The 22,177-nt window shown below is 38.8% G+C and overlaps 1 protein-coding gene across 3 annotated transcripts in view; it reads right to left on the reverse strand.

Annotated features, from left to right (window-relative positions):
* Positions 1-22,177, reverse strand: part of PTK2 (protein tyrosine kinase 2) — a 337,628-nt gene that overhangs the window by 281,804 nt on the left and 33,647 nt on the right. For 2 of the 3 annotated variants that reach the window (XM_037802722.1, XM_037802727.1), the window contains exon 2: positions 4,175-4,275. The exons of the other annotated variant lie outside the window; for it this stretch is intronic. The gene's annotated coding sequence lies outside the window, so the exon portion shown is untranslated. The remainder of the gene's footprint in view (positions 1-4,174; positions 4,276-22,177) is intronic. 3 annotated transcript variants of the gene reach the window in all.

Raw genomic sequence — 22,177 nt, forward strand, 5'->3', positions numbered from 1 at the left:
TGTTCATAAAGTCGACATCCCTTTTCAACATGAACAGGTTAGGGTGGTCACTGCCTAGATATCCCTGAAGACTGGGAAAGTGATTAAACTTGAGGAAGAGGTAGCAACAGGCATGACAGAATTTTACAAAGGAGTATTAATACTGAATCTTTATGTAATTTTCTTTTTCTTAGTTGTTAGGGTATTAGAATAGCTAAAAGGAAAGAACTGCAATGGTGGAACTGTAACCCACAGCGTCCTTTGAAATTTGTTCTATAGCTACTTGTTAAATTGTAATTTGAAAGCTATACCTTTTTGTATATATGCTATATTTCACAATAAGGAAATAACTGAAACTATGGTACTATAACTCATAATAACTTTGGAAATTTCCTATGTATCTACTTGTTAAATCATACTTTGAAAGATACTACCTTTTTGTATATATATTACATAATAACGAAATAACTGAAACTATGGAATTGCAACCTATAATATTCTTTGAAATTTGCTATTTGTTAAATTGCACTTGCAAAGCTATCGCTTGTGTGTGTGTATATATTATATTCTACAATAAAAAAAATTGATTAAAAAAATGCCTCCTTGCCACCCCAACTCTCCAACTTCCAGCACCCCCACTAGCCTTCTAACAATTCTATGATGTGCAAAGACAGAGAAAAAATACTCTCTCATTCCCTTACTCTGAATGTAAGAATCATAGGAAAAGCTGCCTGCCTATTTCTAGGGTCAGGAAACCAAAACTTCCCTGTTTTTTACAAGTATCTGATAAACCACATTCTTTCCTCAGTATGAGGACAGAAAACTACTTGCGATGCTTTGAGAAACAGTAATACTATTTAACATGGATGACACATGTTAAAAAGCAGTTCTGCTGGCGTTCAGTAGGTGGCACTGTTACCCTCCCAAGTAAGCACAGGAACCCAAGCAAGCAGCGAGGCGATGGGAGGCGAGGGGTAAGGGTGAAGGAAAGGGTCTGAGAGCCTGACACTACCTTTGCCAGCTGTGCGAACTAGGACAAATTTCTTAACTTCGCTAAGCCCAGTTTCTCATCTATAAAGTGGGAATAGAATTAAGTAAGATTTGAACTCACACAATGACTGACACATGAATGAGAGCTATTATGATTATGATTGCTTTCTTCACTCAGACTTCCCGAGTCACCAATGCAAGAAGATTTGAAAAACGTGCTCTTGACAAAATTGGAGAACACAGCCAAAACTTCAGGCAGCTCATCACACATCCACACATGGACCCACGGAACTAAACGCAGGGTCCTGCATATACATGAGAACTCCTACAGCACATGCACAAAATAGGTCTCCCAGATTTTGCAACCATGAAAACTACAGACAGTATTTCTTATAATTCCACCTCAGCATTTCAAACTGAGCAATGCTTCTATTCTAAAGGAATCAAACCCTTCACTCTTGGTTGTTCAATATCCCAATGGCTATTTTTCCTCTGGTATTCTATAGCTATGCCATACAGCTGAAAGCTGTGCTTGCATGACTCAATGACATTTTTCCAAGTCCTATGCTTGCCATCTCCCAAGTTTAGCTAAACACAGAGTAGCTGCTTATATTTTCCACTGCCATCAACATGTTCTTGTCCTGAAAAAAATGGAGTGGTACATTCATTCATACACTGACAAATTGGCTTAGATATCCGGACACCAATTTTATTAAGTTTTGAAACATGTTCCACAAGGATTTTTCTATGAATCAGTACATGGGAACAGTGTAAGATTATCACTTGGATTCAAGTTCTATACTCCGGTTTGGGGACAACATTAAAATTTTATAACCAATGTTTAACAACCCGAATGTCCCATTTCCTGTGTAAGCCAGTTTAACGCTCTTACAGGCAGAGTCTATAACTAACTTGAAATGTACAATCTAGCAGGACACCACAGCACAGGCTTTTTAAGTGACAAAGAAGTAATGCCCAGCTCCAATACTTGCCAGCTATTTATTCTTGGGAAAATTGCTTCAACCTCATGATGGTTAATTTTATGCGTCAACTTTGCTCAGTTATGGTATCCAGCTGTTTGGTCAAACACTGTCCCAGTTGTGACTGGGGAGTATTTTGTAGATGGGATTAACATCTACTTTCAATTGACCTTAAGTAGATAAAGGGGATGGGCCTCGTCCAATCAGTTGGTTGTTTCTACAGCAAGAATTCTGCTTCCAAACAGCAACATCAGCTCCTGTGGGAATTTCTAGCCTGCCAGCTTCCCCTGGAGAATTCAGATTCAGGACTTCAACATTACCTTTACCAGTTTCCAGCCTGTCACTGGCCCTATGGAGTTCAGAATTGCCAGCCCTCATAGTTGCATACGCGAATTCCTTACAATGAATCCCTTATAATAAATCTCAGCATAACATCACTAAATATACTTCTGTTAGGTCAGACTTACTCATACGGCCTGACCATTTGTCCAGAATTGAGAAAAAAAAGTGTGGGAACAATGATCATAAAAGTTATTTTTTCTGGGTTTATGTATTTTCAAATGCCAAGAGAAAAAGCCATAACAGGTTAGTAGGTGATTTCCAAGGACTCAAGGGTTCTAACGAGCTGGTGAGTTGGCTCTTGGGTTCTTGGCTTGCCATCTCACCACTCCCGTCAGGTTTTCATTCCAATGTACATTACATTATGGATAAAAGCTTCATATGACTTCTGCTAAATACTGACTCCCCAAGAAACTGTCTTGTGTTATTCTAAGATTACTTATTTTTATAGCTAATGTTGCTGAAAAGTTATAGTTGATATTCTCTCTTTGCTAGGATCTACTAAAAGAAGAGAATTTATTTTGTACCAAGCACTAAACATTTACTATTCACCACTTAGTGAATTAAACAAGGGATGCCCATAGCACGGCTGTGAACACCTCATGACCTCTAACATCATCACCCCTGTACCCCATCACTTAGCACAGCACAGGGCAGGCTCTTTCCCTCAGCCAACAGAGCAGGGAAGCATTAGAAAAAACACAAGCAAGGTTTCCAGGCTCTGCTAGGTAGCAAACTGCATCACATAATTTCCCTTCCCTAATATCTAGTCTCTGTAGAAACAGAAATGGATCTGGGGGAAGAAGGGGGTACAAAGGTGGAAAGTGAACTGACCCTTAAATGAAGGTGGAAAAACAATCCAGGGCCTTCATTCCAAAGACACTTGCCAAAGTGAAATTCAATACAGTTTTAAGTTATCATGAATTCTGAATCCATAAAGTACAAATTAGTGAGGATTTTACCATAGTAATACATTATTAAAACAAAAATGCTTATCAATGTCAATACTACAAGAGGAGATTTATGAATGTTCTATTCACATGTCTGTCCTCCATTAACCACCAGACCTAGAAGAAAGAGCAGCCTTTAAGTAAGACAAACGGAGATAGAACCTCAGTTTGATAATTCCCCAGCTGTGGGACCGTGGTCAAGTAATGTAATCTCTCAGGGGCTCAGCTTTCCTCTCCTTAAAATGAGGAAAATACCACTGAAGAACCATTGGGACCATTTCTGAATGCTGAGCAGGTTACATCTACTATCTCACAGCATCTTCCTAACAACCCTGTGTGGTAGGGTCTAGAATAATACCCTTTATCAGGCAAGAAAACTAAGTTGAGGGAGATTAGATAGGTTGACTAAGGCTAAAAAGTTAGTTGAAGCAGCTCAGCCATCATCTGAATCCAGAGCGCATCAGAATAAGATAAAGCTAAGAAAGCAGGCCCCTGAAGCCTAAGCAACAGGGTTTGAGTCCCAGTTTTGCCATTTACTAACTAAGCAACCTTGAGCCTCTCTGCATGTCAGTGGATGCAAAAGTAAAACGGGAAATCCTACTCATAGGGTTAGCATGACAATTCAATCAATAGTTATAACTTACAGTTTTAATGTGCCAGGAACCGCTGAGCCTTTGTCATTGTTGCCATTATTATTATTAACTAGTTATTACTCCGCAAGCCTAGCTCAGAATAAAATACAACGTATCTACTCATTATAGGCACTAACCAGCTGATACACTTAACAGAATTTTCCTCCCTCCTCTCCCCTCCCTTGCAAAATCAACTATCTTTTGTTTGTTGCTCCTATATATGAAAGAAACCCTAAAAGACAGGTGAAGGAAAAAATAAAACAAAAAACCCAAGACACAAGTGTAGCAAGAGAATTATACTCACAGTTCAGAAGGCCACAATAACTCTGTGATCAAATCAAATGACGATTAAAAAAAAAATACTTCTAGTTTCTCTTTCCTTTTTCCATGGTAGTCAAAAAGAACCTGACAAGAAAAGACAACATGTATATATATAAAGCAACCTTTACTTCACAACTTTTGCAATACTGTATTACACAGCTTCTTTACTACCTGCCATGAACACTGTGGAAGGCCTTCAGGGATTTAAAAAAAAAAAAAAAAAAAAAAGTATGTCTTCAAACCATATTCTAGTTGAAGAAAATATACATGAAATAACTGAAAACAATCAGAACATTTACAACATAAATTTACACGGCAGAAAGAGAGCAAAATAAGTTCTGGAGTAGGATGGCAAACAGAATATGCACATCTGTCTCACTCCTTCCCCCTAAAATTACACTAAAGAGATTAATAAAAAGAAAAAAAAAAAAAAAGATAAATGCACAAGAACAGGGAGAGACGAAAGGAGAAAAAGCAACAAAATTTTGGAAGCCAGCAAGGCAGGCAGAAGCATAGTAAATGACTCAGGAGGCACAAAATCCTAAGCAACCAGCAGGAAAAATTCAGAACCAATTTGATATACACAGCATCACCCTCAGGAGGTTCAGAACTGCAGCATTAAGTGCAGAGAGAAGCGGAGGTAAGGAAGGTGGAGGGCCTAAAACAAGGAAGATTGGGTGAAGGCAGTTTAAGGATGCAGCTGGCAAAGGAGAGGCTAAGCCTACTTATAATTATGCCTAGGAGTCTCCCCCTGAGTGCCTCTTTTGTTGGCTCATCTGTGGCCTCTCTCTATAAGCCAACTCAGCAGGTGAATTCACTGCCCTCCCCCCATGTGGGACATGACTCCCAAGGGTGTAAATCTCCCTGAAGATGAGGGACATGAAACCCAGGAATGAGCCTAGACCCAGCACTGTGGGACTGAGAAAGCCTTCCTGACCAAAAGGGGGAAGAGAAATTAAACAAAATAAAGTTTCAGTGACCGAGAGATCTCAGATGGAGTTGAGAGGTCATTCTGGAGGTTACTCTTATGTATTATATAGATATCCCTTTTTATTTCTTAGTGTACTAGACTAGCCAGAAGGAAATACCTGAAACTGCTGAACTGCAATTGATTCTGCAACTTGATTCCTGAAGACAAGTGTATAACTATGTAGCCTATATGGTGTGACTGTGTGATTGTGAAAACCTTGTGGCTCACACTCCCTTTATCCAGTGTATGGACAAATGAGTAGAAAAAAGGGGGACAAAAAGTAAATAAATAATAGAGGGGGAAAAGGAGTATATGAGATGTTTTGGGTGTACTTTTTTACTTTTATTTTTATTCCTATTCTTAATTCTTTTTGGAGTAATGAAGATGTTCAAGAAACTGATTATGGTGATGAATGCACAATTATGTGATGATAGTGTGAACAACTGTATACTTTGGATGACTGTATGGTATGTGAATATATCTCAATAAAATTGCATTAAAAAAAAAAAGATGCAGCTAGAACCTCAATGCTATGCCTCAGTTTGACTCCATCTCCTTTACTCTGACAGAGACTACAGGGTCATTTTCTGGGAAAAGCAGAGAACCTCTGAGTTGGAGGCAACCGCAGGAACTGCCCAGGTCCTGAACTGCGAGTCCTCCAGCCCCCCACCCCCAGCCTGCCTGCACGCAGCTCTCCCACCTCCCCACCCACCACACACTCAGCTCCCAGAAATCCTGTGGTCAGTTCTTTACACTGCAGGGAAGAGATGAGAAGCATATTCTCGGGGAATCTGATCAGTCCAAGAGGAAAGACCTAAAGATACCAACACTGGGATTCCCCCAACAAATGGCCTGCTCAGAATATCCTGACACGAATACTGAGAACTTCCAAAGAGTTTTCTGATTCTCCACAAGGTAGTGTTATCAGACGTGAAGAAAGACTCTACCATGGAAGATAGGCCAAAACAGACAGGCAAAAGAAAAAAAAGAAAGGAAAATAACTTGGAGGAAGCATATTGTACAGACAGAAAATTTTAAAAACAAAACACAACTACCAAAATCCTCAGTGTTAAGAGAAAACACCACAATAGTGAATCAAAAATAGCGTACTCTTCAAAAAGAACAAAAATAAGCTGTTATAAATTTAGAAACTTAAGTGCAAAAATAAAAAAAAAAAACTAAAGAGAAAGGCTACAGCAAATTGAAAACACCACTTTGAAAGCAGAATAAAAAGACAAAAAAAAAATTAAAAAAGAAAAATACGTGAGAATGAAACTACAAAAAAATTGCAAAACTTGTCCAGGAGATCCATCATCTGAATAACAGAAGTTCCAGAAAGACAAAATAAGGGAAAAAGGGAAAAAAAATCAGCAAAATAATTTCAAAAACTTTTCCCAGAATGAAACAATCCATGTTCCTGGGATGAAGGGTCCAGCGAGTCTGCTCATGCACAGATGAAAACAGTCCCATACAAAAACACACCACCGTATGGAAAATGTTAAAACTCCAGTAAGTTTCCAAAGATGGGAAAGAAAAGTCAAACACAAAGGACCAGAAATCAGAAGAGCTGAAGAATTTGAAAACTAACACAAACAAGAAAGCAAAGGAGCGGTGTCTTTGAAGTTGACAAAAAACATCAATGACAACACAGAATCCTATATCCAGCCAAACTGTGAATCAAGTTTTCAATCATGCAAGGTCTCAGAAATTTTACCCCCCAAGCACCTATTTCAGAAAGCCACTAGAGAAAGCCTGTCACCAAAATGTGAACATTGACAAAAAATGTGTAAGATGTAGGATATGGAAAACAAAAGCTACAAGGAGGAAGAGCTAAGGGAGTCTCCAGGAGCAGGGCAGGGAGATACCAGAACGACAGCTGTGCGCAAGACGGAGGGCAACCAGCCCAGGCTGAGGGAGACGCGAGAGACAGGCACGTGGAAAGCCGTCTCCCCCCGCCTGACCACTGTGCCATCTTTGTACAGGGATGAGACTCTGGAGGAGTACACCACCAAGATGAAGAAGTCAGTCCAGACAGGAAGAAAGAGGTCCAGAGATAACAGCACCACAAAAGGCTTAGGGAACATCCAGCTCAGAAAGTAAGAGAACAGAGATCTCCAGAAGGATGTCTTCAGAAATAAAAAATGTACATAGATGAGCTCACAGAGATCTCCTGAAATGCTCAAAGACAGCAGCCTCTTTCTCCATTAAGCACTCCCGTTTTCTCTAGGGTTTTGATCAGATTTCCGAGTTCTGAAAAAAATTGATTCTGGCAGCTTTTGACAGTTGCTTCACTGGAGGAACAGATCCTTGGAGCTCCCGACTCTGCCATTTTCAGTGGTATCAGGTGTTATATATTTTTTTTTAACTTTTTATTTTCAAATATATGCAAACTTATAGGACAGTTACAAAAATAATACAAACTCCATACAGAGAACTCCAACATATACCTACTTCCTACCCCACACAGATAAACAGATTCACCAATTTTAACATTCTGTCACATTTTCTTATCATTCTACTTATCCATCCAACCATCCATCCATTTTCTGAACCCTTGAGTCTAAGTTGTATACATCACGCTCCTTCAACACTTAATACTGCCATGTATATTTCCTAAGAACAAGGATATTCACTTATGTAACCACCTTAAGTGCAGTGATCAAGTTCAAGAAATTTAACACTGATATAAAGCTTACAGTCTATATTCCAATTTTTACATGTTCCCTTTAAGCCTTTTTTCCTCCCTTGCTATATCCCATCCAGGATAATGAATTGCATTTAATGGCCATTGCCTCTTTAGATGCCCTTTTAAGTGTTACATATTTTTTATATAAACACTGTCAGAATTATGAGTTGCCAAGATCTTCTCCCATTCTGTTTGTCTTTTTATACTCTTACTGACATCCTTTGATGAACACAATGTCCAAACTTTAAAGTAGTACTATTTATCAATTTTCTTCCTTTCTGGTTGCTTTCTGTGTCCTCTTTAAGAAATCCTTCCCCACCTAAAAATAATCCCCTAACACTGTGTTGTGCTGCAGGCAGCTAGCAAGCACTTGAGACGGGACTAGTGCAAAAGCAAGATGTGCCCTAGATGTTAAATATATAGGGAATTTCTAAGACTTAGTACATAAAACAGTAAAATATATCAATTTTTATGACTGTATACTAAAAGGATAATATTTTGGCCACTAATGGATTAATATATATACTGTTAAAATTAACTTCACTTATTTCTTTTTACTTTTTAAATTTGTCTACTAGAAAATTTAGCATCACACGTAGCTCACATTATGTATCTACTAGACAGAATTCAACTACAAACCAACCTGGAATGCTGTGAAGTTTCTTTTTTTCCCATGTGGATACCCAAATCCCCAAATTATTTATTGAAAAATCATCTCCTCCCCACTGTTCTACACTGTCAACTTTGTCATGTACCATTCTGACATAAAAGAACATATACGGTATGATTCCATCCATACAAAGTTTAAAACTAAGCAAAACTAAATGCTAATGTTTTAGAGATACATAATAGAGAACAAAACTATAAAGGAAAAATGGAAATGACTGCCACAAAAGTAAGGATGAGACACCTCAAGGGAGGGAGGGAAATAAGATGATAAGTCCAGGGGACACCTGGGGACATCTGGCCTGATGATAATTCTTTCAACTTGAATCTGATTATACACCTGTATATTTTTAAAGCAAAAAGAGTGTGAGTGTTCTATTCTCCTTGTAAACAAAGTATTTATATATCTGTATAACATATACAAATATACATCCATGTTTGATTCTCAAAGAGATACAAGAAGGTTCACTGGGGTAAAAAACTTAGATGGATTTTTAAAAATTCAGGAGATGCAATTTAACAGCAGTTATTTATTATGTGCAGTATTTTTCAATTGTTCTACAATTAATATGCTTTGTCCTTGTCTTAAAAGGAAGATGGAAAAAACAAAAACATAACACTGTGAACATCATTTTAAACTTTTAAAAAAGAAGAGTGGGGGGAGAACCTAAGACGGTGGCTAGGTGAGACAGGTCAAAAAAAATCCCTCCGTGAAAAATATTAGATAAAAACCAGAAAGTGACCCAGAATACCACTTCCAGCGATGCACCAGCTGGACAAGGTCTGCTAAAACCACAGGGACCGTGTACTTGGTGAAACCGGGAGTCTGCATTCTGAAACGAGTAAGCCAGCTGAAAGTCCTGTGGTCGTGCTGCGGTGTGGGGAAACTGCAGGTTGGCATTTGGAGACGGACTAGTTCTTTTAAAGAAAAAAAAAACAAAACCTGGGAGTGGCTGCAGATATGGCAGTGAGAACCGTGCAGTGAAGCACTGCAGGAGCGGGCTGTAGCCAACGCTTCATTGTCTGGCATGGAGGATAGCCCTCCCTAAACCCGCTGCTGATTGTCCCGGGGCCAGAGGGACAGAGGGGAGAGCCAAAAGGAGAAAGAAACTGCACCCCTGGCAGCCGGCTTCTTGGAGTGCTGGCGACACTCCTGCCCAGAGCCATACCCACAGCCCAGAGCCGCACCAGGAAACCCAGTCTGACAGGGAGTGTATCCTGACACCAGGCACACGTCATAATATCAGCAGTGGACAGTGGCCTTGGATGCAACCACAGCTAGTTGTCCCGGAGCTGGGAAGGCGGAGCTGCGCGAAAGCGGGGTGGTGGGGTTGAGACGTCCCATCCAGCCATTTTTGCATCAGGCTAGGAGCGTCCCTGCACAGCCCAACGGCCTGGGGCTTCCCTTGAGGGAAGGAGCACACTTGTAACATAGCACAGCCTTCCCTCAGCAGAGGTCCTGGAAGATCACAGCTATCAAGCAAAGCAAATGCCAAGAGGCCAAAAACAACAGAAAATCTTAAAGCATTTGCTAAAACCAGACGATATGGAGAACCCAATCCCAAACACTCAAATCAAACTACTGGAGGAGACACAGTACTTGGCACAATTAATCAAAGGACTACAGTCAAAGAATGAGAGCATGGCACAGGATATAAAGGACATGATGAAGAACATGGCACAGGATATAAAGGAAATAAAGAAGACCCTAGAAGAGCATAAAGAAGAAATTGCAAGAGTAAATAAAAAAAATAGAAGATCTTATGGAAATAAAAGAAACTGTTGGCCAAATTAAAAAGACTCTGGATACTCATAACACAAGATTAAAGGAAGTTGAACAACAACTCAGCGTCCTAGAAGACCAGAGAACAGAAAATGAAAGAACAAAAGAAAGAATGGAGAAAAAAATTGAAAAAATCAAAATGGATCTCAAGGATACGACAGATACAATGAAATGTCCAAATTTAAGACTCATTGGTGTCCCAGAAGGGGAAATGAAGGATAAAGGTCTAGAAAGAGTATTCAGAGAAATTGTTGGGGAAAATTTCCCAAACCTTCTACACAATATAAATACACAAAGCAAATGCCCAGCAAACTCCAAATAGAATAAATCCAAATAAACCCACTCCAAGACATATTCTGATCAGACTGTCAAATACTGAAGAGAAGGAGCAAGTTCTGAAAGCAGCAAGAGAAAAGCAATTCACCACATACAAAGGAAACAACATAAGACTAAGTAGTGACTACTCAGCGGCCACCATGGAGGTGAGAAGGCAGTGGCATGACATATTTAAAACTCAGAGAGAAAAATTTCCAAACAAGAATACTTCACCCAGCAAAACTCTCCTTCAGATTTGAGGCAGAGCTTAAATTCTTCACAGACAAACAAATGCTGAGAGAATTTGCCAATAAAAGACCAGCCCTACTTCAGATACTAAAGGGAGCTCCACTGACAGAGAAACAAAGAAAGGAGGGAGAAATATAGAGAATTTTAACAATATATAGATCCTTACATCCCAAATCACCAGGACATATATTTTTCTCTAGTTATCACAGATCTTTCTCCAGAATAGACCATACGCTGGAACATAAAACAAGCCTCAATAAATTAATAAAAAAAAACAACTGAATATTTTCAAAGCACATTCTCTGACCACAAGGGAATACAAATAGAAGTCAATAATTTTTGATTTGTAACTCCACTATTTAATTCCTACAATATAAAATACATAAACTCTAATGACAAATCAGTGGTTTTGGACTCAATGTAAAATATGTAATTTTTGACAAGAACTATATAAAGGCGGGGGAATGGAGGAGTACAGGAACAGAGTTTACATGTCCTATTGAAGTTAAGTTGGTATCAAAGAAAACCAAGATTGTTATGGATTTAAGAGGTTAAATTTAAGCCCCACAGTAAACACAAAGAAATTATCAGAGAATATGACCATAGAGATGAAAAGTAGAGTATGGGTTATGAGAAGTGGGGGAAGGGGCAATGGGGAGGTTAAGAAATGAGTATAAGGTTGCTGTTTGAGATGAAGGGAAATTTCTAGTAATGGATGGTGGGAAGGTGATAGCATTACAACATTCTAAATGTGATTAATCCCACTAATGAAATGCTAGGGAGGGGGTGGAATGGCAAGATTTAGGCTGTATATATGTTTCCACAATTGGAAAAAAAAAAAAAAAAAGTCTAAATAGATGACAATTGAATGCCAAGGATGATCCTGGATGGGATCTGAGGATGGAGGACAGGAGGCTCAAAGGGACACAGTTGGGACATAAGGGGGAAAAAAAAGGAAACATAGAATGCAAGCTTTGTATCAATGTTGAATTTCTTGAACTTCTTAGCTGCGCTTAATGGGATTGCATAAAAGAATGTTCTTGTTCATGGGAATTGTATATGTGAATTATAGTGTTTGTTCAACGATGTGTGCAGCTTGCTCTCATATATTCAGAAGACAGAGCAATAGATGATGGACGATAGACAGGGAAGGAAGGAAGGAGAGACGGAAAGAAAAAAATGGCGATGTGACAGCATGTTAAAGTTGATGGATCGGGGTACTGGGGGAGGGGGGTCAGGGTATGCTGTGTATGGGGTTTGTATTGTTTTTGCAACTGTTCCTATAACTTTGAATTTATTTCAAAATAAAATTAAAAAAAAAAAATCCAGATTTAGTCAGAGAAAAAAAAAAGAAGAGCAGTCAGGGAAAGATGAAAAACTAAGACAAACCAGTCAATATTTTATTCCAGGTCACAAAGAAGCAAGACCACACAAAGAATCAATACTTTACAAATCTTGTATTTTAAAGCACTTGGTGGAAAAGAGCATTTTCACTGAAGCTATACTTTCAAGTTAGAAAAGCAGTGGATACATAGCAAAGAATCCTGAATTCCGGGTCCAGTCTTATTATTAACTGATTTGGTCACTGTGGGCAGAGGCCACCTATCCCTGTAAATTTACTTCCTTTGAAAACATCTAGGCAAATAATAATTAAACCAAACTTCCCTTAGTTTATGAATGGTATCAACAGCCAACTATATGGCCAAACAAGTGTTTTATGACATATGTTATACTCAAGAAAATTATCCAATCCTAAAAATAACTCAGCCACTATGTCTCCAGATAAAACTTCAAATTCTAAATGCAAAATTTTCTTTAAGATGTGCCACTACATTTTCAAACAATCAGGTGTCACCAAATTAATACTAACAAAGAGCCCACTCAGCAAAAGGTACTCATGACATATTTAAAAATATAGGTGATATTCACTGCCCTCCCCCCTATGTGGGATCTGACACCCAGGGGAGTGAATCTCCCTGGCAACGTGGAATATGACTCCTGGGGAGGAACGCAGACCCAGCATCGTGGGATGGAGAACATCTTCTTGACCAAAAGGGGGATGTGAAAGGAAATGAAATAAGCTTCAGTGGCAGAGAGATTCCAAAAGGAGCCGAGAGGTCACTCTGGTGGGCACTCTTATCCACAATATAGACAACCCTTTTCAGGTTCTAATGAATTGGGGTAGCCGATGGTGGATACCTGAAACTATCAGACGACAACCCACAACCCATGAATCTTGAAGACAACTGTATAAAAATGTGGCTTATGAGGGGAGACAGTGGGACTGGGGGGGCCATGGGGACCACACTCCCCTTTGCCTAGTTTGTGGATAGATGAGTGGAAAGGTGGGGGAAGGAAACAAACAAACAAACAAACAGACAAGGGTGCCCAGTGTTCTTTTTTACTTTAGTTGCTCTTTTTCACTTTAATTATTATTCTGGTTATTTGTGTGTGTGTGGTAATGAGGGTGTTGGGGATTGATTTTGGTGATGAATGTACAACTATGTAATGATACTGTGAACAATCGAATGTACAACTTGTTTTGTATGACTGCATGGTATGTGAATATATCTCAATAAAATGAATATTAAAAAAATATATATAGGTGATACAATCTGTTTGTTTTCTGGGAGTAGGGTAGGAACAAGCTGCAAGCAATGTAGTTATTTTAGGTTATTTGTTTTTTCCTTATTCCTTTATTTTGGTTTTGTTTGAAAGTAGCAAAAGGTACTCGTGAAATATTTAAAAATATAGGTGATATAGTCTTTATTTTCTTGGGGCAGGGTAGGAACAAGTTGGAAGCAACGTAGTTATTTTAGGTTATTTGTTTTTTTTCTTATTCCTTTATTTTGGTTTTGTTTGAAATGTTTTTTTTTTAATTGTTTTTTAATTTTTTGATAAAGTTAAAAAACAATGAATGAGTGTGGAAAAAAAGTAAACAATGAGGGGAGAAGGGGAATGGAATGTTTTGGAGGTTCTTTTTTATTCCAATTTTTAATTTAATTTTTGGAGTAATGAAAATGTTCAAAGACTGATTGTGGTGATCAATGCACAACTATGAACAACCGACTGTATACTTTGAAGGATTCTATGTTTGTGAATATATCTCAATAAAATTGCATTTAAAAATAAATAAAAAAAATAAAAATAAAAATCTAGGCAAGGATTAAAGCCAAGTAGGAAATTATAGGTCAAAGACAGCAAGGAAAAACGTATAAAGGTCTATTCTTTCAACTGCACAGCCTGATATCTTTGTAGTTGCTTATTCAGGAAAATCTCTTTTGTAATTTATCAAACTAGCATCCTTAAATTAATGAGTATCTATGGCTATTTTTATTCATTCTATAAACTTTTGCTGAAGTGCTAGGCACAGAAGATATATATAACAACAGAGATCAATCAGCAGTCCCATAAAAGAAGATCTAAACAAAGCTGTGTATGAGCATCTGGGAATGCTGCGGACCACATCAGCTTACTGCGCTATACACACTCTCTTTCTCCTTCTACTCCTTGCTAAATGCAAAAGCAAACCATCCCAGATGAGCAAATTACTCCCTTCATCTGATTTTTGCTCACTAATTGCACCCAATAGCAGGTACAGCCCCTAACCCAACCCCTACCAGGATATAATTAGTCAACCTTTATTTAATGCATGTATGACTGCCTGAATGAAAGGGCAGATGGATATAATAACCCTAAGTGCCTGAGCCACATTTTGATAATTGCTCCTGGCTTTGTTTTGTTTTCTAAGGAGAATTCAAGCAAGTAACTAGATTCCACATTATCCATACTTGGCCTATGGCTTTGCCTGCTATTTTAGCAGCAAGCAACTCAATGCATGCTGGATTCCAGCACTTCTACGTATCCTCAGATTTATCTTTATTAAAACTGCAAATCCTAGCATTTTAACTATGAAACTGATAAAAATTAGCATAAAAATTCATTCAAATAAGGCAGAAAAGCAGATATTTTCCCAAGTCATATAATTAAAATGCTTACATTTGTTTGCTCCAAAAGGATAAAGAAAAATTAAACTTGGCTTATGATACAATGAAATATATTATATGATACAGAGAAATATATTATCGACTTTCCAAAAATATTTGTAAGAGGAATACTTCCTACCTTGTTTGCAGAATCTATCTACCTTAATCTGATATCAATGGACATATTTTAAGACAGGTATAAACAAATGTTTGGGCTGCTCTAAGCCCTTTTCCTTTCTAATCTACAAATCAAAATTTCTACCAGCCACACTACTGAGAGCTAATTTCATTAAAGTTAACATTGATGTTCTTTCAATGTACAAGCCAGCTTGGACAGCCTTCTATCATCCATCTCTCACCAACTCCAAGTAAGAACCACAATCGTCATAACGATGACAGCTTAACTTATACAGAGTAACAGGCACTCTCTTATCCTCATGGCTGAACAAGTACTAGCTCACTGAATCCTCAGAGCACTAACTGGTTGCCATTATTAATATCTCTATTTTACATATAAGGAAACTAAGACACAAGGAAGAAATTTTCCAGGGTCACACAGGGAGAGATCAGAGATTCAAATATTAGCTATGAGCACTCTTAAAATCATGATGCTATTCTGGTTTCCCAAATTAGCCACAAAAAATCATTGCTAAAGCAATAAACATGAGCTGGACCTTCCAAAGCAAGCATGACAGGAAAACTCTTCCAAAAGCTGAGTAACATTCAATATGCCATATTAACAAATCCTAAGAAATCTGGCAGGAATTAAGCATGTGGGCTAAGGCCCTTGAAAAGAAACTGTCTGTTGCAAACGGCTAAATAAAGACCAAACCCACTATTTCTTAACCTTTAACATTCTAACAATTAATGTCATTTGTGAGGCTCCCCAATGTCCAAATTGTACAACTGCCTCACTTGGGTGCCCTTCCAAGCACAGCCTACCAGCAGTGTCTGCACTTAGGCAAGCTATAACCTGCATCCTAGAAGAACACAGGTCAGAAGCAACTTTGTGAAAAACCAAACATATAGAAGGAATGCAAATAGAATTACAAAAATCATCTGGGCAGACAAAAGTGTCTTTATGCTTCAAATGAGTTTTCTAGCCAAAAAATATTCTCTAATACTAGACTATGAAGCTGCTCAGAGGTGAAGGATAATGTGTCCCATTCATCTCTGCGCCAGCACCTGGAACCGGGTTTGCCACCCCACAAGCACCAAGACACTGATCAGATTAATTCATTAGGGGAAAGAAGCTGTGAAGTCAATGAATTTTGAGAAACCAATAAAAGCAACAAAAATAATAAATTACCTATTATGTAAGCAGAACAAATGACAAATATATACTGCTTCCAGTCCCTTAGACCCATCAAAATAAATTAGGGAATCATTACAAACAGCCTTTAAATCTCCAGAGCAGAAAACAACCACACCATTACAAACTGTGTGTACTGAACATCAGACCTGTTCTGACCCAAAAAATAACAGCTCTTAATTATGTGTTATGACTAGCCATGTGCTAAGAGCCATATATTATATCACTCACAATATTATGAAAGTTATGATGATCTCCAGTTAACAGACGAGAAAACACGGTGACAAATAACATCATCCAAGGAGATCTGAAACAAATTGAGTTCTTTCCACAGGCTCTAGCTCCTAACCACTGTTCAGTTCTTCACAGAAAATATTATCCCCAAAAAATTCTACTGAACAAAAGCCTTAAAATCTTAAATACACACTATTCTACTCAAATTAATCTGAATACTGCTCAGGCAGTACATCCAGGACAAGGGAGCCCTTCCATCATGCTCTGAAGAACTAAGGGCGAGCACGGCATAGCTAAGCGACACTGTGCCTCCCTGACAGACACCAAGCTCACCTGACAGAGACACCAAAAAACGCTCCATGGGAAGGCATGTGATCAAACTCAAGACGGAATCAGGAGGAACATCTCCTATAAGAACAGGGAGAGGTAACTGATCAAGGAGACAAAAAAAAAGGGGGGGGGAGGGGGTGGGCAGCAAATGGCCCAGCTGAAGCTGGAGCTCACACGTGCAGCAGGAGCAAGTCGGTAAAGTGAGGAGAGTTCCAGCTCTAGGTAAGGTGGAGGAAACCTCACAGAAAGCCAGTAGAAACCCAGGCAGCATAAATGTAGAAGGTATCTGATGACTGTAAAAACTAAATATTAGCAGGTGCATGAGGGAAGAAGACTGCAATTCATGCTACCATCAAATCAGAAGATTTAAACAAGACCCAGAGTAGCCTGATACAATATTCAAAATGTGCAGGATACAATTCAAACTTGCCAAGCAAATAACTGGGAAAATCTCAATTCCTATGGGAAAAGAACAGCTTTTCTCAGCCAATGCAGAGATGACAGAAATGTTGGAATTATCCAACACAGACTTTAAAGCAGCTATTACATAAACACTTCTATAAGCAATCACAAACACACTGAAAACAATGGGGAAAAACAGAAAGTCTCATTAAATAAATATCAGACATAAAAGAACCAAATGGAAATTTTAAAACTGAAAACTGTAATACCAAAATTCTAAAAACTTACTTAATGGGCTCAATAGCAGATAGGACATAACAGAAAAGAATCAATGAACTCCAAGTTAGAGCAACAGAAATTTCTCACTTTGAAAAAGAGAGAAACAACATTGAAAATGAGCATAGCCTTAGAGACTTATAGGACAATAACAAAAGGTCTTACGCTCATGTCACTAAGGTCCCAAAGAAAAGGAAAAAGCATAATGTGCTGAAAAGATATTTGAAGAATTAATGGCTGAAAGCTTCCCAAGTATAAATACAAAACAAAGAAAATATCTCAAAAGCCACCAAAGAAAGAGACCTATCACCCAAAGGAGAAGAATGATATGAATGACTGCAGAATTCTCATCATAAACCAGAGGCCAGACAGAAATGAGACGTTTTTCAAGTGTTGAAATAAAATGAACTGACAATCCAAAATTCTATATCCAACAAAGATTTCCTTTAGAAATGAAGGTGAAATAAAGACATTTTCAGATGAAAGAAAATTAAGATAATCCCTTGCCAGTAGACCTGCTCTAAAAGAACTGCTAGCAGAAGTTCTTCATATAGAAGGGACACGATGCCAGAAGGAAACCTGCAAAACCAAGAATGAAGGACGAACAACAGAAATAGAAATAATCAACACCATGAGTTCCTTAAAATGTATTTGATGGTTGAAAGCAAAAAACATAAACCTGAGTAATGAGGCTGCAGTGTGCACAGGCCCAAACCATAAGCCTCTGCAGGAGAGAGGGGAGGCACAGGCCGCCATGCTGGTAAGGGTTTCTCCACTCCACTGGGTGGGAAAACACTGATGCAGAGGAGACCCTGAAAAGGGAAGCATGTACATGTTATTCCTCAAGAAACCACTTAAAAAACTATATGGAAAGATAGCTAGAAATCATAATAGATACATTAAAATGAAATCTTACATAAACAATTCAAAACAAAGCAAAGGAAGTCGCCTCTCAGCACTCCAAGTTAACCCACTAGAAGCCTTGACTGGTGCACAGATCCAGGAATCCCTGTGAATTCCAAGGTGGATGAACACAAAGAAACCTCACCGAGGTACAGCACAGTCAAGACCTTAACGCTGATACCACTCAAAAGCAGGAGGGTCTCTGCCCAATGCACTCAAATGACCAATTCCTAATACTCTCAAAGAGAGAAAGAGTTTATCGCTAGGCACAAAGCAGGAGAGCACATGGCCTATTGGCCCAAAAATCTGTCTCCCTAAACTGCAGTAATTCTCATAGTTTTATAGTATTAAAAGATGGGCAGCTTTCAGGATAATGATACAATGGCTCAAGAAGACAAGGTTAGATTATCTAATTATTAAGCATGCACAGACTGATTACGTGCTTAATCACAGAACGTAAGTAAAAAAAACAGAGGCCTTGATATGATGATGGGCATGATTTTTAGTATTATAATGAAGTATAAAACACAAGTTAAAGTTTAAGCTACTGTACATGTCAGGAGGGTCATTTTGGTAGATCCACCTCCGTCTATCAAGATAGCTTTGGAATGGGGTGGGTTAGTTCTGGGCTGAACTCAAGGCCCTTCATTAGTAAACATTAGGGGCTGTCTTCAGTGATCATAAGATTCTGAAGTTCAAAAACGGGACAAAGAAGTATAAGTGAGGGTCAGTCACACAGTTTTTACAATTACAAGGGCACGAGATGGAGGCTATACAATCATTATCAGAGATCAAGGGAGCCGAATTACACAGTTCAGTAATTTCAGGTATTTCCCTCTGTCTATTCTAATACACTAGAAAGTAAAAAGAAATATCTATACAATGATTCAGTAACCATAATCATTTCTTAAATCCTAACTTCTTGTTTACAATACCATCTGAAAGAAAAAGACACATTTTATACAGGAAAACACTAATAAAAACAATACCTGACTTCTCACCAGAAGTAAGACAATAACAATGACTGAAAAGAAGAAGAAGAAAAAAAACTAGAACTCTATAGCCAGTAAAAATGTCCTTCAAAAATGAAGGTGTGAGGGTGACATTATCAACATGGCAATGTAAACAGCTACTGAAAACATCTCTCCAGAGATTCAATGAAAAAAAAAAGGCAATTCTGAATTGTTTGAAACTCTGGAGGAGGATAGAGACTGGAGAACGACCCTGAAAATGCCTAACTGAAGAAAGAAAAATCGGGTTAGAATCTTCTGTCCCAGGCGAACTGGTCCTCTCTCCTCCCCCTCCCCCGTTCAGTGTGGGAAAGGCACAGAATCAGCAGATGGGACCCCTCTCACCAGGGACACAGTGTATAAAATCTCTCACAGCAGTGAGACAACCCCCACCATTTGAAGACCTGGGGGACAGGGGGGGACATCTCAAGGCCCAGGTCAGTGAAGGACAAAGAGACTGAGAAAACATGGACAGAGACTGCATTTCCAGCCCTGGGTCTGAGATCTCTTCCCTATCCTCATGGAAAGCAGCAGCCAGCGGGCGTTTCCTTGCCTTGGGGATGGCTGAAGTAGTGGGTCAGCTGAGGGACTACTTTGCCACAGGGGGAGCTTTCATCGAGCCAGATTTTGGCCAGCAAAGTGAGGGCATAGGAATCGTGCAGTTTCAGCTCACCTGTGTAGATGCAGCCTATGCTCAGGGGCAAAACAGCCTCTGAGGACGATTAAGTTACAGAACAGCACCATCTGCTGGACAGTCCGGAAGATGCAAAGGAACTGAAATACTTTTAAAAAGATGCTTCAGTCCCTTTTTTAGGACCACAAGAGCTGGTCTACACGCACTGCACAGAAACCCATTCCTTTTTGGCTGAGAAATATGGACGATCCAACTGTTAAAGCAGGGCTCTAAAACAAACCCAGGTCTTGCTGGCCAGTGAAAAATAGAGCACCACTGGAAGCCAGCAGTTGTATACCATACACAGCGCACTTGCTGGGGTGCCCCTTGCCTACCTCCCATCCGTGTGGCAGGCCATGGTGGGTGCTGATTTGGGGAGGAATATGGGGGCAGAGCCAATCTGACAACTGGCCAGCAAGAGAAACAAAGAAAAGATAGAGATCAAAGACAACTAACAAGCAAATCCGAGATAAAAAAGGGAAAACCTCCAGAAAAAACTAATCAAGAAAATCAGATGCCTAGACAGCAAAAAATCACAAGCCACACCAGGAAACATGATGATATGGCCCAGTAAAGGAACAAACAAACACATCAACTGTGATTCAAGAGTTGAAACAACTAATTATAGATGTTCAAACAAACCCTCTAAATCAAATCGATGAGTTGAAAGAAAATGTGACAAGAGATGCAGGCTATAAAGAAGACAATGGGTGACCATAAGGAAGAATTTGCAAGCTTGAAAAACCAAATGGCAGAACTTACGGGAATTGAAAGGCACAACAGAAGAGATGAAAAACACAATGGAGACATACAACAGCAGACTTCAAGAGGCAGAAGAAAGGATTAGTGAACTAGAAGGGCATCTGAAATCTTGCACACAAAAGAAGAGATATGAAAGGGAATGGAAAAATATGAGCAGGGTCTCAGGGAACTGAATGACAACATGAAACACATGAATATATGTGTCATACATGTCCCAGAAAGAAAAGAGAAAGGTAAAGGGGCATAAAAAATAATAGAGGAAATAATCAATGAAAATTTCCCAACTCTTAAGAAAGACATAAAATTACAGGTCCAAGAAGCGTAGCATACCCCAAACAGAATTGATCCAAATAGACCTACTCCAAGACACTTACTGATCAGATTTTCAAATGTCAAAGACAAAGAGGGAATTCTGAAAGCAGCAAGAGAAAACCAATCCATCACATACAAGGGAAGCTTGATAAGACTAAGTGCAGATCTCTCAGCAGAAACTATGGAGGTGAGAAGGCAGTAGTATGATATATTCAAGATACTGAAAGGAAAAAGCTGCCAACCAAGAATCCTACACTGGCAAAACCATCCTTCATAAATGAGGGAGAGTTTAAAATATTTGTAGGTAAACAGACACTGAGAGAGTTCATGAATAGGAGACCTCCTCTACAGGAAATACTAAAGGGAGTGCTACAGACAGACAGAAAAAGACAGGAGAGAGAGGTATGGAAAAGAGTGTAGAAATGAAGTTATCAGGAGATAGAAAGAGGGTAGAGATTGGGCATTTGATGCTGAAGGAGTACAAAATGTTCAAGAGGATCGTATACATCCAAAAATGTATAGCACAATACCATGTGATGTAAGTACACTGAACAAAGATGACTGTGAGTACAGTTAAAAGAGGAAGTTTAGGGGTATGTATGACACCAGAAGGAAAGATAAAAGACAAAGACTGGGACTGTATAACTTGGTGAAACCTAGAGTGGTCAATGATTGTATTTAAATGTACAAATAAAAGAATGTTTTTACATGAGGGACAACAAATGAATGTCAGCTTTGCAAGGTGCTGAAAATGGGATGGTACTGGGGAAAAAATACAGTCAATGCAAACTAGAGTCTACGGTTAACAGTAACATTGTAATGTTTCCATTACTGGTAACAAAGGCAGTATACCAAAGCTAAATGTCTATTAAGAGGGGGATATAAGGGAAGGGTATGAGATTCTTGGCGTTGGTGGTATTGTCTGACCTCTTCATTGTATTGCGCTATAATTTTCTTTTATTTTTGTCATTTTTTTCTTTTTCTTTTTTCTTCTCTTCCTCTTTCTTTGCAGGAAAAATGGAAATGTCTTCATATAGATCATGGTAGTGAATGCATAACTGTGATTATACCAGGAACATTTGACTGTTTACTTAGGATGGAATGTATGGTGTGTGAA

This window comes from Choloepus didactylus, chromosome 14 (genome assembly GCF_015220235.1).
Source record: "Choloepus didactylus isolate mChoDid1 chromosome 14, mChoDid1.pri, whole genome shotgun sequence".
Classification (NCBI taxonomy): Eukaryota; Metazoa; Chordata; class Mammalia; order Pilosa; family Megalonychidae; genus Choloepus; species Choloepus didactylus.